The sequence below is a fragment of the Mesocricetus auratus genome, unplaced genomic scaffold, assembly GCF_017639785.1.
Source record: "Mesocricetus auratus isolate SY011 unplaced genomic scaffold, BCM_Maur_2.0 Super-Scaffold_100676, whole genome shotgun sequence".
Taxonomy (NCBI): domain Eukaryota; kingdom Metazoa; phylum Chordata; class Mammalia; order Rodentia; family Cricetidae; genus Mesocricetus; species Mesocricetus auratus.
In genome coordinates, this window is record NW_024429266.1 from 90,754,379 (window position 1) to 90,769,044 (window position 14,666).

The window sequence follows — 14,666 nt, forward strand, 5'->3', positions numbered from 1 at the left end:
GAGCTCAGAAAACAACTGTTGAGAGTTGGTTCTAGCCTTCCGCCATATAGATAATAGCTTCCACCATGGTACTAGCAAAGCCAGTCAGGGGATTTCCTCTGTGGCCTCTGTTTCAGTTCTTGTCTCCAGATTCCTGCCCTAATTTCTCTACATGATGGACCGTAAGCTTTAAAATGAGATAAATCCTTTTCTCCCCACAAGTTTCTTTCGGTTGTGACGTTTTACCACAGCAACAGAAGCAGCAAACTAAGGTACACCCTTACCTGCGGAGCCATCCCAACTGCCCCAAGAAACAAAATTAAACAGCAATGGGCAACTGTCATTAGCCCATCACGCTAGAGATCAATAATATTTTGTCAACTAAAGTTTGTGAGAAAATGGCAGCCATGGTAGAATGAAAACTGACTGGACTTCTATAAAGGCAACTGGGCAATATCCATAAAAGTTGTTTAGCATTTAGCACATCAACTCCAAGAATTTGTTCAGATACAATCACTCTGGGAGGAATGGCATATCCATGGTTCCTTGTTGTTTTGTCTACTGTTGGGGGATTTTAGGAATAACACGCATGTCTATCCAAGCAGACTGCTGAATGAAACTTTGTAACTGGTACAACATGATAATCTCACAAAGATGTTTGAGAAAACGGTGTAGAGTATGCTGCTACTGAGTGAACAAAAAGAGGAAAAAATGGATGCAATTTTTACTTAAGATATCTAAAAATTCACGAGATCCACAAGAAACATTTCAGAGTCACGTTCCAGACTTAAATCCCTCCATCCACCAACGCTCTGTGGCCATGTTCTCAGGATGCCTGGGATGCCTGGGTTGGGCTGCAGGTACAGTTTGTTAGGACCTGCAGCCCCCTTTGTTCTCCAGGAACCCCTCCCCATCAGTACAGGGAGGCAAGTAGGTTGAAGAACAGTAGCTGAAGTTGGTCTAAATCAGTCTAAAGATAGGTGAGATCTGCCTTAGGCCACCCTTTGCCAGAGTAGGTCTGTTATTGGATTGTGCTCCAGACTTCTCACTGGGGTGAGAAATGAGAGCCTACAGGGGAAAACAGAGGGGGTTTATGTGCAACTAGGAGTTGTGGAGCACTCTCTAGGTGGGTGTGATAGAGCTGAACATTGGTTCTGAAACTCCCCATCTTCTAGGTATCGCTACCACGATAGCAAGTCTTGCTCAACGGGACCATCCCAATTTAGCATCTCTGGTTCTAGGAAGCTGTCCTGCAGGCCTCCTCCGCCCAGCTCCGAAGGCCCAGAGCAGAGAATTGGCAGCTTTGGACACGCTTGGGAACAGGGCATTCCGAGCATTGTTGTGGAGTTATCAGATGAGCAGTCTTGGCAATCCTCCCATCCAGGGAGCGGCTGATCTAGTTCAGCCTGAGCCCTGGTCTGGGAACTGTTTAATTTCCAAAGGGAATCTTAGCAAACACTGGGCCTGTGGAAACTCCTCAGAGGAGAGACAGTTCTCTCAATGTGATGCGTCTTGCTCGTATCAGCACAGCATGACATTCTAACCTATCCTTTAAAAAGGGAAGTAGGAAGTTATTTTTAAAAGAGGATCAAAAGTCACCTGCCCTTTGGGGACCAAAGTCTTCAGTCTTCCCATATTCTACATGTCCAAAGCTACTACACACTGCTTCTGAGGAAGTGAACCTTGTAGTTGTCCCCCACACGTCACCAAGGTGGCAAATGCCAGCAGAAGAGCCACTTCTGTTTCAGAAGAAATGCTGCTTAACAGAAAAAAAAAAAGAATTAAGAGTGCTTATTTTGAGAAAGGAAGATGGAGTGTGGCTTGGTGGTAGACTGTCTGCCTAGCATATGTGAGGTCTTGGGTTCAATACCCCATGCCTAGGGGGGAAAAAGGAATTCCGAATTTCCTAAATATTTAACACATTTAAAAATCTCCTCAAGACTCATTCACTGTGGAAATGCTGGAGTTTGCCTAAGAGGATATCTTAACTCATTTTCTGCCCTGTCATGATTTTGAAAGTGAAATTTATTACTTTGATTGATTTTTTTCAGTGTATAATTCGATATAATGCCAATTTTTAATGGCAAAAATTTGGTTCCACAAAAATTTTATAAAGAGAAAATATGGAACACCTTACAAATTTACACTTCATCTTGTGTAGGAGCTATGCTAATCTATGTATTGCTCCAACTTTAATATGTTCTGTCAAACCAAGCACCCGGCCGGTAATCTTACAAGGTAAAATGAAGAGATCTTTCAGGAAAAGTTCTTTATTCATTCCATCACCTGCCTCAAGCATCTTAAACAATGTGACCTACATGGTAAGGTTAAGTTCCTCACCCATGCTCAAAGCCTAAAGTCTTTCATTGTCCTCCCTCCCTCCCTCCCTCCCTCCCTCCCTCCCTCCCTCCCTTCCTCCCTCCCTCTCTCCCTCCCTCCTTTCCTTGTTTTGTGAGTTGAGGATCAAACCTAGAGCTTCCTACATGCCAGGCAAGTGCTCTTCCACCAAGCTCTTACTTCGGTCCCAGCTCTTACTTCCTGCTAAAGTTCTTAGGAGAAGGTGGAGAGATCTGCTCAATTCTTCTATAAAATATCTCACAGCTCCCAGTGAGCAATAACTTCTCCTTCCCTTTCGCTTCCCCAGTGTTACATACAGTAGCTTAACCATGTGCTTTGGTCCCATCTCCTTCATAATGGAAGACCAAAGAGCTCTCTCTCTCTCTCTCTCTCTCTCTCTCTCTCTCTCTGTGTGTGTGTGTGTGTGTGTGTCTGTTTTTCTTCTCTCTTGCTCTCTCTCTCTGTCTCTTTCCTCTCTCTGTGGTGGTCTGTCTGTCTCTCTCTTTGTCTCTTCGATCTCCCTTTTTCTCTCTTTCTCTGTCTGTCTCTCTTCTTTCTCCTGCTCTCTTTCTTTGGGTCTGTCTCCTCTCTCTGTGTCTAACTTTCCTCTCTGTGTATGCGCCTGTCTGTCTTTCCTGTGTGTGTGTGTGTGTGTGTGTCTCCCTCCCTGCCCCCCTTACACCTATCTTCGGTCCCCTCTGCCAATTGACACGTTGTCTTACGACACGCCTTACACTCTTGTTTTTCTTTTCCACTCATGCACACATTTCTAGTGTCATGTTTGATGTTTGACTTTGAGGCCAAGGATCACAACTATCCTAATTAGCATGCCATGGGCATACAGTCACTAGTATTTCTGACAGATTGACAATTAAATGACACCATCCTGGCACCATCCCTGCTTTCTTTTTGTAATGAGTCATTTCTTTTCTTTCTGGCTAGAGCTTGTGTGGGTTCTGGATTTTAGTCCCAGAAAAGCTCTCCAGGAGCAGCCTGGGAGCTCTTGACATGCTGCTCTGTGGGGCTTCTGCACTTGTTCTGGTCAAAGTGTGAGCCCCCTCAAGCATGCTCAAGCATGCTACTGTGTCCTATACGCTCTGGCTCAAGGTGAACAAACAGAAGAAGGCTTTCTCTCCCATCACCTCCATGCAACACAGACAGGCTTTCCTAGTCACCAGGGAAAGCCAACTGAGAAACTAATAGAAAGAAAAAAATCAAGGTGGACTCCTCCTTATTAATTTTGATCTTACTGGGAGTTCAGACACGAGGTTTTCAAACCGTCCTATTCCACAAGATGCCTGCAACAGCTGCCATCTGCTCCTAAATAAAGACAGGCACAGGATGCAGGCTAAACTCTCAGGCTTCTTCCCTAGTCCCCGGTGTGTCTAAAGCCGGAGAGCAGCATTTTACAGCCCGCCACTGACTTACTGACCATATGTGCTCCGTTCGTTCCTTCCCCCAAGTGCTCCTCTGTAAAATGAAAATAATTAGAAAGTTGATGCGAGGATAGGAGGAGGAGACCCAGGTAAAGCCGCAAGCAGATGGAAAGCTCCCGGTGGACACCAGCCACGGCGTTTTACACAACTAGGGGTGTGGGCGGGGGTGGGGGATGGGTCCAGGATGGACAGGACCCGGGTCTCAATTTCAGCCTCAGCCACTCCATTCACGCAAGCAGCAGGGCCTATCTCCTCTTTATAGTTTCTTCTTTCACTCACGTTTTCCCAGGCATGGCGGCCACCTTTAGGAGCTCAGCCTGAAAAACAAGACAAACAAACAAAACGATGTTTTAATGGGGGGGGGGGGACGAAACCAAAAGCATAACAATGATATCTTAATGCGTCTGTCATCCTCAGCATAGAGCTGTGGAGAGCCCATTCCCAGTGTTTTCCTCAGTGTCCCCCAGTGCTGTCTGTCCCCCAGTGCTGTCGGAGACTCCGAGTGCTGCTCCTGCCTCCTGCTGCGCTGTGCTGTCATCCTTAAGACCAGATGGAAGACCAGGAGTTCTCTTTGCCTTCCTCCCGACACGGCTGGTACCCACAGCATTGTCCAAACTGACTCTCACAACCCCAATAAAGATTTTTTTTTCCTTCTGTGGGACTCAGTTTCCTCGTCTGTAGGGTAGGTGGATTCCCAGGCAACCGCTAAGATTCTTTCCCATTCTGATAGTGGAGAGACATGAGGGCTGATCGCAGAACTCTGAGTGCCGCAGATTCTCTCAGCCTCTTGGTTAAGATGAACTGGAACAAGGGAATTATGGGATTCAGATTTAGGAACAATGCTGGGTAGGGTAGCAGGGAGTTCAGAAGGGAGATGAAGCATGAACAGCAGAGATGAGACGATTCTCTCATTGGATCCACAGATACAATGAAATCTCCCTGGGATTAAAATTTTCAAACATAAAACTTGATTCCTAGTATTTCATAATATTTTCTGAAAATTAGAAATTAATAACTTTCACAGGAAAGAAATATTTATCCAATATTGGTTAATTCTTGCAATTCTACTTCAATGTCCTTTACCCTTGTTAAATACCTGTGTAGTTATTTTGTTGTAAATTGGGAAGAGGAGATAGTCCCTACTAGGGGTACAACTGGTGTGGCTGAAACTGAAACTGAGATACCCTGTCCTGTCCATCTCTTGGTCTCTACTCCCCTCGGCCCCTAGGTTAGTATGACTTGTGAAGTGCAGTAGTATGACCCGCCATAGACACGTATGTTTGAACGCTTGGCCCATAGGGAGTGACTCTATTAGGAGATGCGGCCTTGCTGGAGGAAGTGTGTCACAATGGGGTGGGCTTTGAGATCTCCAGTGCTCAAGTTACATGCAATGTGGACACAGTCTCCTGCTACCTGCAGATCCTGATGTGGAACTCTCAGCTCCTTCTCCAGCACCCCGTCTGCCTGCATCCCTCCATGCTTCCTGCCATGATGATAATGGACCAAACCTCTGAAACTGCAAGCAAGCCCAATTAAATGTTTTCCTTTATAAGAGCTGCTGTGGCCATGGTGTTCCTTCACGGAAATAGAAAACCTAACTAAGGTACATGGCTAGTGCCCCCTGAAAGCTCCTCCATGGGCTCTGGCTTTGCCCCAGTCACCTTGTAGGTGGAATCTCATATTTGCCTACTGGTCAACCTGCTTGTCACACTCCCGGTACTCACCACCCACCTACCCACTTGTTCATCTCTCTGCCTGAGTCTTAGACATACAGAATATTTTGTCAGATCTTCAACAATTGTCATTTGTCACAGACCCAAATGGTAGAATTTCATTTGTTTGTTTGTGGCAAGAAGGATCATACAGAATTTTGATGAAAAACAAAAACAAAAACCAACCAGTATCAGTTCTGCAAAAACAAAACAAAAACTTTTCTTTTTGTTTGTCTTAACGAGAGAATGCTCTCCACTTTCTCCTGGAAAAGAGTTGCAGCAATGCACAGATGAAAATGGACACTTGACCCATCCCCTTCCACTCATGAGGTTTATGTTCCACGCTTCAGGTTCTACCGAGACTTCAGAGAGAGGTAGCAACTATATATCAAGAACTTCAGAGTGAAAAATTAATCTCCACATCTCTTACCACACATCTTTCTGAAGGTAATACTTTAAGATTATATACTAGCTTTATTTTTGTCGAAGGGAATTTAAAACCTTGCTAAGAAATATGTTTAAAAATAAAGCAGGCAGGGAATGTTTTATGCACGTTTCATAGGCGGGCAAACGGCATCTAAGGCAATAGACTTAAATAGTGGCCGAGTGGGGACCGGAGCTGAAACGTTCTCATTTCCAGACCAGATGTTCCCAGAGAAAGACAGTTGCTGCTATTTCCCCCTTGTTGGAGATGACTGCCTTACGTGGCAATCAGAAAACCAGCGTTATACCCAGCAGAGCCATTGGTTCCTAGAATTTTAGACTTTCGGGGACCTGAGGGACCATCTTACTCACGAATTCTGTAGAGGGCTCTACACACCCCCTCGAAAAAGACAGGCTGGAGTGGAGCTGTCTGCTTCCTCCCTTCCACCAAGGCCCCAGCCTCTTTTATCTCCTATCTGGTTTACATATTAATGATCCACATAAGATTCCCTTGAAGAAGACAAACAACCGGCAGCCCAGCCTGCAGAAGTGCAGAGGTGCTTTGACTTAATCGTTTCAAAGTGAGGACGTACCAACCAATACACAGGATAATAAGCGATCCTGGATGGAGCTTCTCTGGGGACCGTGTAGTGTCCTACTTACAAGCTGCTGCTTTTCTACGCTCATATGTCTCTTTTTTCCTCTCAACCACCAGCAAAGGGGTGCAAAACATACCTTGTTTTGTTTTGTTTTGTTTTTATGAGACAGGGTTTCTTTGTATTGTCTTGGAGGCTATCGGTCCAGCCCAGCCTCGAACTCACAGAGATCCACCTGCCTCTGCCTCCCGAGTGCTGGGATTAAAGGCATGCGCCACCACCGCCCGGCGCAAAACATATCTTAAGTGGTCAAGAAGTTGTAGATTTGGTGCGTGAATAAGAAAATACTCTCTTTTAGAACAGTATGCACATGCATGTACCATACATGGTACATTCGTGGAGGTCAGAGAATAGCCCCGTGGGAGTCCGCTCTCTGAGTCTTGGCTTCAGGCACCTTTACCCACTAAGCCATCTTGCTGGTCCTGGTGGAAGTTTTCAAATGTCTTGCCTTGTAATGCATCTCCTTCTAACTTCGAATAGGGTCTAACCAAGAGCAGCTGGCTGCAAGGAAAATGTTGGGGGCCCATTTGATCTGAGAGGTCTGCGTTGCCACCCAGGACGCTAGTGACAACTGGACCCAAGCTGCTGCTGCTGGCCATGTTTGCGTACATGGTCCTGATGCAGCTGGGGTCTGTGTTGATATCTGTCACCTGTGATAACACAGGGGTCATGCAAACCGTGTATCAAACAGTGTGTTGAAGTACAAGGGCCATTGCTGAGCTGGCCCCACCCCTCACTGGCCCAGGGAGAGCCAGCTGCCCCCTCACCAGTGAGCCAACCATACACCTCCCCTCCCCCATTGGTCCTACCTCACATAGGAGAGCCTCCCACACTTGGGAAAGCTGGACTCACCCCTCACTACAAGCACTGAAGAGCTGGCTCCGCCCCTCACCTGAGGAGGATGGTCCCAGTAGCCTGGACTGACCAACTCGGCTACCACCTAGGCATGTATCCAGGGCTTTGAGTTGGCACTCCCCAACGTCTACGCCATCTATGACCTGCTGGAGAGTGTGAAGGGACTGGTCCTGTGGAACCATAGCCACAGGATCTCCGTGACTCCGGTAACTGCTGGATACCATAGAGGAGATTCATTGAGGGTCCAGGATTGATTGTGTACCAAAGCCAGAAGCCTTGAGCCAGACCAACAACACAGTATACAATGAACATTTAAAAGTAAAGGTGTTTGGACAAAAGGGTATACTTCGTGATAACACCGAACCTCCCAGTGCCACCAAGATGAACAAAGAGGTGATAGAGAGGCAGGAAAGATAGAGGAGCGAAGTGTTTCTTTGGTTGTTGTTGTTGTTTGTTTGTTTGTTTTTTGTTTTTGTTTATCTTATCATTCTTATTTGCATTTTTTAATTTTCAGTTTTTTAGTTTTCCTTTGCGATGCTACAAAAGTGAAGGGTAGATAGGGACAGGGAAATGAATGGGATTGGGGCGCATGATGTGAAATTCCCAAAGAATCAATAAAAATTTAGCTTAAAAATTAAAATAAATTATGGATCTGTTTTAACAGCCGCAAGAACATTCTTCATTTGATATAAATGTCAGTGTTTCTAAGACTGATGATATCGTTTAAATGCAAGTTTTAGACAACACAGTCATTTGTATTTATCAACGCCTTTGTTGCAAATAATGAGTAGACGACATAGGAAGGTTCAGGCTTTAGAATTAGGAATACTAGTCTCAGAGCCTGGTAGCTGGGAAGCCTCAGGTTAACCTATCTACTGGTGCTCAGCTTTGGCCTCTGTAGAATGGAATCATTGGGAAGACGGGGTATAATCACGTCTTCTGTGCCGAGGGTAACATATCCTTGTCACACTCTAATCTCTGTTCTCTTTTCTGAGACATCGGATATAAGCGACTCCCCTACCGCTGGCTTCTTTTTGGGACAGGCTTGCTTTGCAGCCAGCCTCAAGCTTATGACCCTTGAACCTCCCAGGTGCTGGGATTACAGGTGTGCGACACTCCACCAGTTTGACCCGGTTTGTTGGTGTTTTGTTGACATATATTAAAAACTTTTTATTTCCTACGCATGAATATTTTGCCTGCATGTATGTATGCATGACACTAGTGTGCCTCATGGCTCATGGGGTCCAGGAGAGGGAGCCAAGTCTCCTGGAGCTGGAGTCATAAACAGTTGTGATGCTGGAAGTGTAAACCTTGTTCCTCTGTCTCTCTGCAAGAGCAGCAAGCACTCTTAACCACGGAGGCATCTTTCGAGGGCCCCAGTGTGAGATTTTTATTCACTGAGTTTCATTTTTTCACCACGAGTATATGCTGTGCCGTATGATATGTCACTCTCCTGTGGTTTGGATGTGAAGTATCCCCATAGACACAAGTCATGTGTTTGAGCATGTCGTCCCCAGCTGGAGATGCTGTTCTGGAAGGTGGTGGAACCTGTAGGAAGCTGGCGGGACTGAGGAACCGAGCCACTGGAGGTGGGCCTTGAGGTTTGACAGCCCCACCCACCTCATTAATCATTCTGCTTCCTGCAGCCACATACCGGTTGCCTCCAGCTCCTGAAGCCACACTCTCCCTCCATGGTAGACTGTATCCCTTCCAACTGTGAGCAAAAGGAAACCATCTCTCCAGCTGCCCTCTGAAGGGTGGGTTGCCAAAAGCTATGAGAAACGTAATAGGTTACGTGGCAGGCATCAGTTTGGTCGATGGCACTGTTATAGTGAAGCAGACAGCAATGTCCCTTGCTGTATGGAGTGCTATAGCACACACACTGAGCAAATAAGCTTACAGACGGCATGTTTTTAGGTAGCGATAAAAACAGTTGCTGAGCTCATCAGCAACGTTTGCTTCAGCTGGACAACCTGCGCTACCGGGTTGTTTCTAATAAAGTGCAAGTTGTTTTTCTTACTGAATTCACTTAACACAAGGTGCACAGGGAGATGCCACCTTCTCTATTTGTGTTTCATGGACGGTGTATGCGTGTGGGGGCGTGTGAGGGCGTGTGAGGGCGTGTGAGGGCTGTGGTTCGCATGTGGACATCAGAGGGCGACTTGCAGGAGTTGGTTCTCTTCTTCCACCGTGTGGGTTCTAGGAACCAAACCCAGGCCATCAGGCTTGGTGAGTGTTTTTGTCCACTGAGCGAGCTGCTCCCTCATAACCCCTTCTGTGTGTGTGTGTGTGCAACTGTGTACACCCTGGAAGCCAGTGGACATCATTGTCCTGCTCCGACGCTCTTTGCCTATCCCGTTGAGACAGAGTCTCTCACTGAACCTGGGCCAGATGTTTCTGCTTCCCGTAGTGATGGGATTACAGGTGTGCTTGGCTATACCTGGATTTATTTATTTCTTTAAGTGTGTGGTAAGATCCAAACTCAGGCCCTGAAAGAAAATCCTTGTAAAACCTTGCTAGGATTGAAGGAATTGTATTCGGAAGTATGTTTGTTTCATATGTGGAAGTTGTCAGAATCAAAATGGACAGGGAATACAGTGTTGCTGCAAGTGTGAGGTCCTGAGTTCAAGTCTCCAGGACCAACATAAAGCAGCCCAGTAGCTGGGATCTGTAATCACAGCACTCCCATCTTGAGATTCGAGGCAAAGACAGGAGAAACCAGCAGCTCACGGGCTGGCTAGCCTGGTGTAGGTTAACAGCACAGTGACAAACTTCAGAAAGACTGCTTCACACAGAGGTGAGAGTTGAGGACTGACACCAGAAACTGTCCTGTGTCCTCTACATGTGTGCTGTGGTACGTACATGTCCACACACAAATACACATATGTATGCACATACATCAAGCACACGCCATACACACATCACACACATCTCTCTCTCTCTCTCTCTCTCTCTCTCTCTCTCTCTCTCACACACACACACAAATACACACACACGACACATGGCACACGGAGCTGACTGTGTTGAGTCCTAATGAAGAACAAACAGAGCTGAGTGGTGATGAAGGGGGAATTTCATGCACATATGCTGACAATGAGAATTATCACAACGAATGCTTCTACAAGGACATGTGCCCAATAAGTCTTTGTTCAGCCCAAACTGGCACCATCCTGCTTGCTAATTCTTTCGTCCAAGGATGATCATTTCGAAATAGCTTACACAATACTCCTTACTTTGCCTTAAGTTTCCCTATACCCATCCCTTTTAATGGTTTCCATGGTTTCCGTTCCACTTCTTCTGGGTTGCAATGCTCCTTGATTATTCTCCATCCAATATCATTACGTTATTCTTTAGAGAGCCTGTCTGTCCTATTTTTCTGTCAGTCTTTGTGATTTAAGCCAGTACATGTAAACTAGAAATTCTCAGCAATAGTAGTTTAAGATTGAGGGTTTGGGTTTTGCCACATTGGCAAGCTGAAGCCCAGGTACTTCAAGACTGGCCTGGCAACACTGTATTTTCAGGGTAGACTGTGGTAGATGTTCCTCTTTTTGTGGCTATGTCATGGCCACAAGATGTCAGGTAGATGTGTACAACTTTGCCCCAGTGTTTCGGACAGAAAGGAGGTAAAGGCTAAGATGCAGCTGCCAATTTAGCTTGACTCCTTTTATAGAGTTTTCCTGAGCCCTCATCTAGAAATTTCCACTTACAGTTAACTAGCTGGAGCTAGACTACCCTGGCATTTTTCATCTGCCTACACTAAACAAATTCAAGATGGCTTCCATTAGAGATGCGTGAGGATGAACCTGGGCTATCAAGGTGGCAGCATATACCATAGGGTGGGCTGAATATCACTAAAATATAATCTCAACATCTGGAAGACAAGTATTTATCATGGAAAATCATTACTACACAGTACTCACATGTGTCCACCTCCAGAGCCAATACCAATGGGCATATAAATGGTTTCTATTCTTTTTTCTTTCTTTTTTTTTTTTTTTGGTTTTACGAGACAGGGTTTCTCTATATTGTTTTGGAGGCTGTCGGTCCAGCCTGGCCTCGAACTCACAGAGATCTGCCTGCCTCTGCCTCCCGAGTGCTGGGATTAAAGGCGTGCACCACTACCACCCAGCTACAAATGGTTTCTATTCTTTACCCCAAGCTTTACCCCTGAATCTATTTGCTTGTGCCCACCCTGTTACTGCTTACAGCAAGGCCCACCTGTCATATCAACTCGAAGACATATTTTGAGTAAATAGAAAGTACCATACTCATCTTAAATGATTTTCTATTTTATTTCTTCCACATAGGTATAAGAATTCTTATAAGCAAACAAACCAATGGGAAAAATAAGTAGCTAAGGGGGTCATGTTGGAAGAGAAGAGTAGGAAAATGAACTCCATAAGGGGTAGGAAATGCATACACAAAAAGCCTAGGTTTGGCCGGGCTGTGGTGGCGCACACCTTTAATCCCAGCACTCGGGAGGCAGAGGCAGGAGGATCTCTGTGAGTTGGAGGCCAGCCTGGTCTACAGAGCGAGTTCCAGGACAGGCGCCGAAACAATAGAGAAACCCTGTCTCAAAAAACAAAAACAAAAGAAAAAAAGCCTAGGTTTGTGGCAGGGCAGCACATTGGGGACATCCTTGATCTTCTGATCTCCAGCAATCTAAGTTTATGTACAGAGTCTGGTCAGAAGGGTTACTGAAGTTCACCATCTAAATATGATTTAGTTGTAAGGAATATGCAGGCATGCGCCATGTTAAGCTTGACGTCTGCATGAATGCCAAGGACCCCTGCAGGTACAACCTCATCTTGTGTACTGAGGTGCTCTGGGGCAAAGCACAATGTAGGAGTGTGGGCACAGTGGCCTTGCACAGGGCTGACGACACTGAGGAACTTGTGTGTGCAGCTGTGTTCAAAGAGAGGCCGAAATGAAAGGGAGCGGGAGGAACAGCATAGCCCAGGAAACTCTCACGAAGGAAAATATTTAACTGAAGTCTGCCTTACATTTTCAGAGACTGGAGAATTAGTGGAGAGCTACATCTGGATCCACAGGCAGCAAGCAGAGAGACCGGGCCTGGCATGGACTTTTGAAACCTCAAAGCCCACCCCCAGGAACACACTTCCTCCAACATGGCCACGCCTCCTAATCCTTCTAATCCTTTCGAACAGTTCCACTCCTGGTGATTTAAGCGTTCAAATATATGGGTCTATGAGTGGGGCTCGTTCTCATTCAAACCACCACAAATGGAGACTGACCTTGAACTAACTGTGTAGTAGAGGATGGCTATGACTTGATCCCCCTGCCTCCATCTTCCCAGGACTGGAACTGCACGTGCGTGCCGCCATGCCCAATTTATGGTAAGTTAGAGTCATTTGGGCATTTTCTTCAAACACGCTGGGGATCACCATCAGGGAGGTGAAGGCAAGTCACTGTCATGCCAGGAATTTTCCAAGCAGTGTTCATACTGCAGGTTCAAAGACCACACAGGAAACGCTGCACTTGGCTCTACCTTCTGTAGCTTCCCTGGGAGCGGGAGAGCAGCACTCCCAAACCACTCAGAGCATCGGGAAAGCAAGACTGAGGAAGGCAGACTTTAGGCAGTGTCCAGGTTCCTGTTATCTGATGGTGGCTGGGGTTCAGGGGCAAGGAGCTTCATATACAAGGGAAATTAAACAGGAGCTATTGGTCTGAGTCCATGGGCTTTTCTCTAAATTTTATAGGTTAAACAATCAATCGCTCTAGCTACTGAGGGAGAAAATACGGCTGGGGTTGTAATGAAATTATCATAATGGAAGAGCCACACAGGCAGGTTCACCGAGTATCAGTGAGATCAAACATGATCTGAAATCACTTCTGTAAGTCAGGTGCTCTGAGCTCCGTTTACTGCAGTTTAATTCTACCCACTTTTGTTTACCTGATAGAATAGTTTGGGGGCTTCCAGAGGACCTCCACTTTCTTTGGGATCGTAGCTAGAGATCCTCGAAGCCATTCAGACCTTTAACATTTCTGCCTGATCTGGCTTTTGCCGTTTTAGAACATGGTGTGGTTTTCCCTGTTGGCATCCATTGAGTCTATTTTCCAAGTTGAAAATTATTCCAATAATTAGGAGAGAAAATGGTTGTACTTGTTCTTGGTCCGTTTTTACAGTACGTTTGTTTCTTTGGTGTTCCAGAGACTGTGATAGCAATAGTGTGCTTTCCAAAGACACAAGCTCCCAGAACATCTGCTTCCAGGCCTAGAGCATCTATTAGCAGTGGTCAATAGCACTGGTACCTGTGGTAAGAATTAAATCCTTTTGCCGGACATTGGTAGCGCATGCCTTTAATCCCAGCACTCGGGAGGCAGAGGCAGGCGGATCTCTGTGAGTTCAAGGCCAGCCTTGTCTACACAGATCGAGTTCCAGGACAGGCTCCAAAGCAATGCAGAGAAACCTTGTCTCAAAAAACAAAACAACAACAACAAAAAGAATAAATCCTTTTATCTGTATCTTGGCATGCTCATGGGAGGACTGGGTAACTTGTGCATTTTCCTTATAATCCCTTTCAAATAGTTCAAGAGTTGTAGTGTAGTTAGGACAATGTCCAAGTGACAACTTCAGGTACTAGCTTGTTTTTGCTATTTGGGCCCTGGTGGCCTTCCAGCAATTTCTTTTTTTTTCTTTTTTCTTTTTTTTTTTGTTTTGTTTTGTTTTGGTTTTTTTGTTTTTCGAGACAGGGTTTCTCTGTGGCTTTGGAGGCTGTCCTGGAACTCGCTTGGTAGTCCAGGCTGGTCTCGAACTCACAGAGATCCGCCTGCCTCTGCCTCCCGAGTGCTGGGATTAAAGGCGTGCGCCACCAACGCCCGGCCCTTCCAGCAATTTCTGATACTAATACAGTACCTTTAAGTGCAGCAATGTCAAAGCCCTGTGGAGAAACATTTGCAGTTGACATCCACAGAACGGAGAGAGAATAAAGTAGCCTGGGGGTAGACAGAGACTTGCCTTCAACAGGCTTCTAATCTATGATGAAAAGAGACATTTATGAACAAAACCAATCGGCTGACAGAAAGTTCATAGCCGTGGGCAGGTGACATGGCTCGGCGGTGAGGACACTGCACAGTCTTGGGAAATGTGTGCTTGCTGAGACTTGAACATCTCCTTAAAACTCATGCAGAGACTTAATTCTCATTGGCACAGTCCCGAAAGGTGGGTATTTAATGAAATTTATGAACAGTTCGGGGGGAAGTGAGTTCCTAGCCAATATGGTGGGTTTGGCCTTAGGTCCTGTGTA

The 14,666-nt window shown here is 45.9% G+C and overlaps 1 pseudogene; it reads right to left on the reverse strand.

Annotated features, from left to right (window-relative positions):
- Positions 1-2,096: 2,096 nt before the first annotated feature.
- LOC121137324 lies at positions 2,097-2,194 on the reverse strand (annotated as a pseudogene).
- Positions 2,195-14,666: the final 12,472 nt, after the last annotated feature.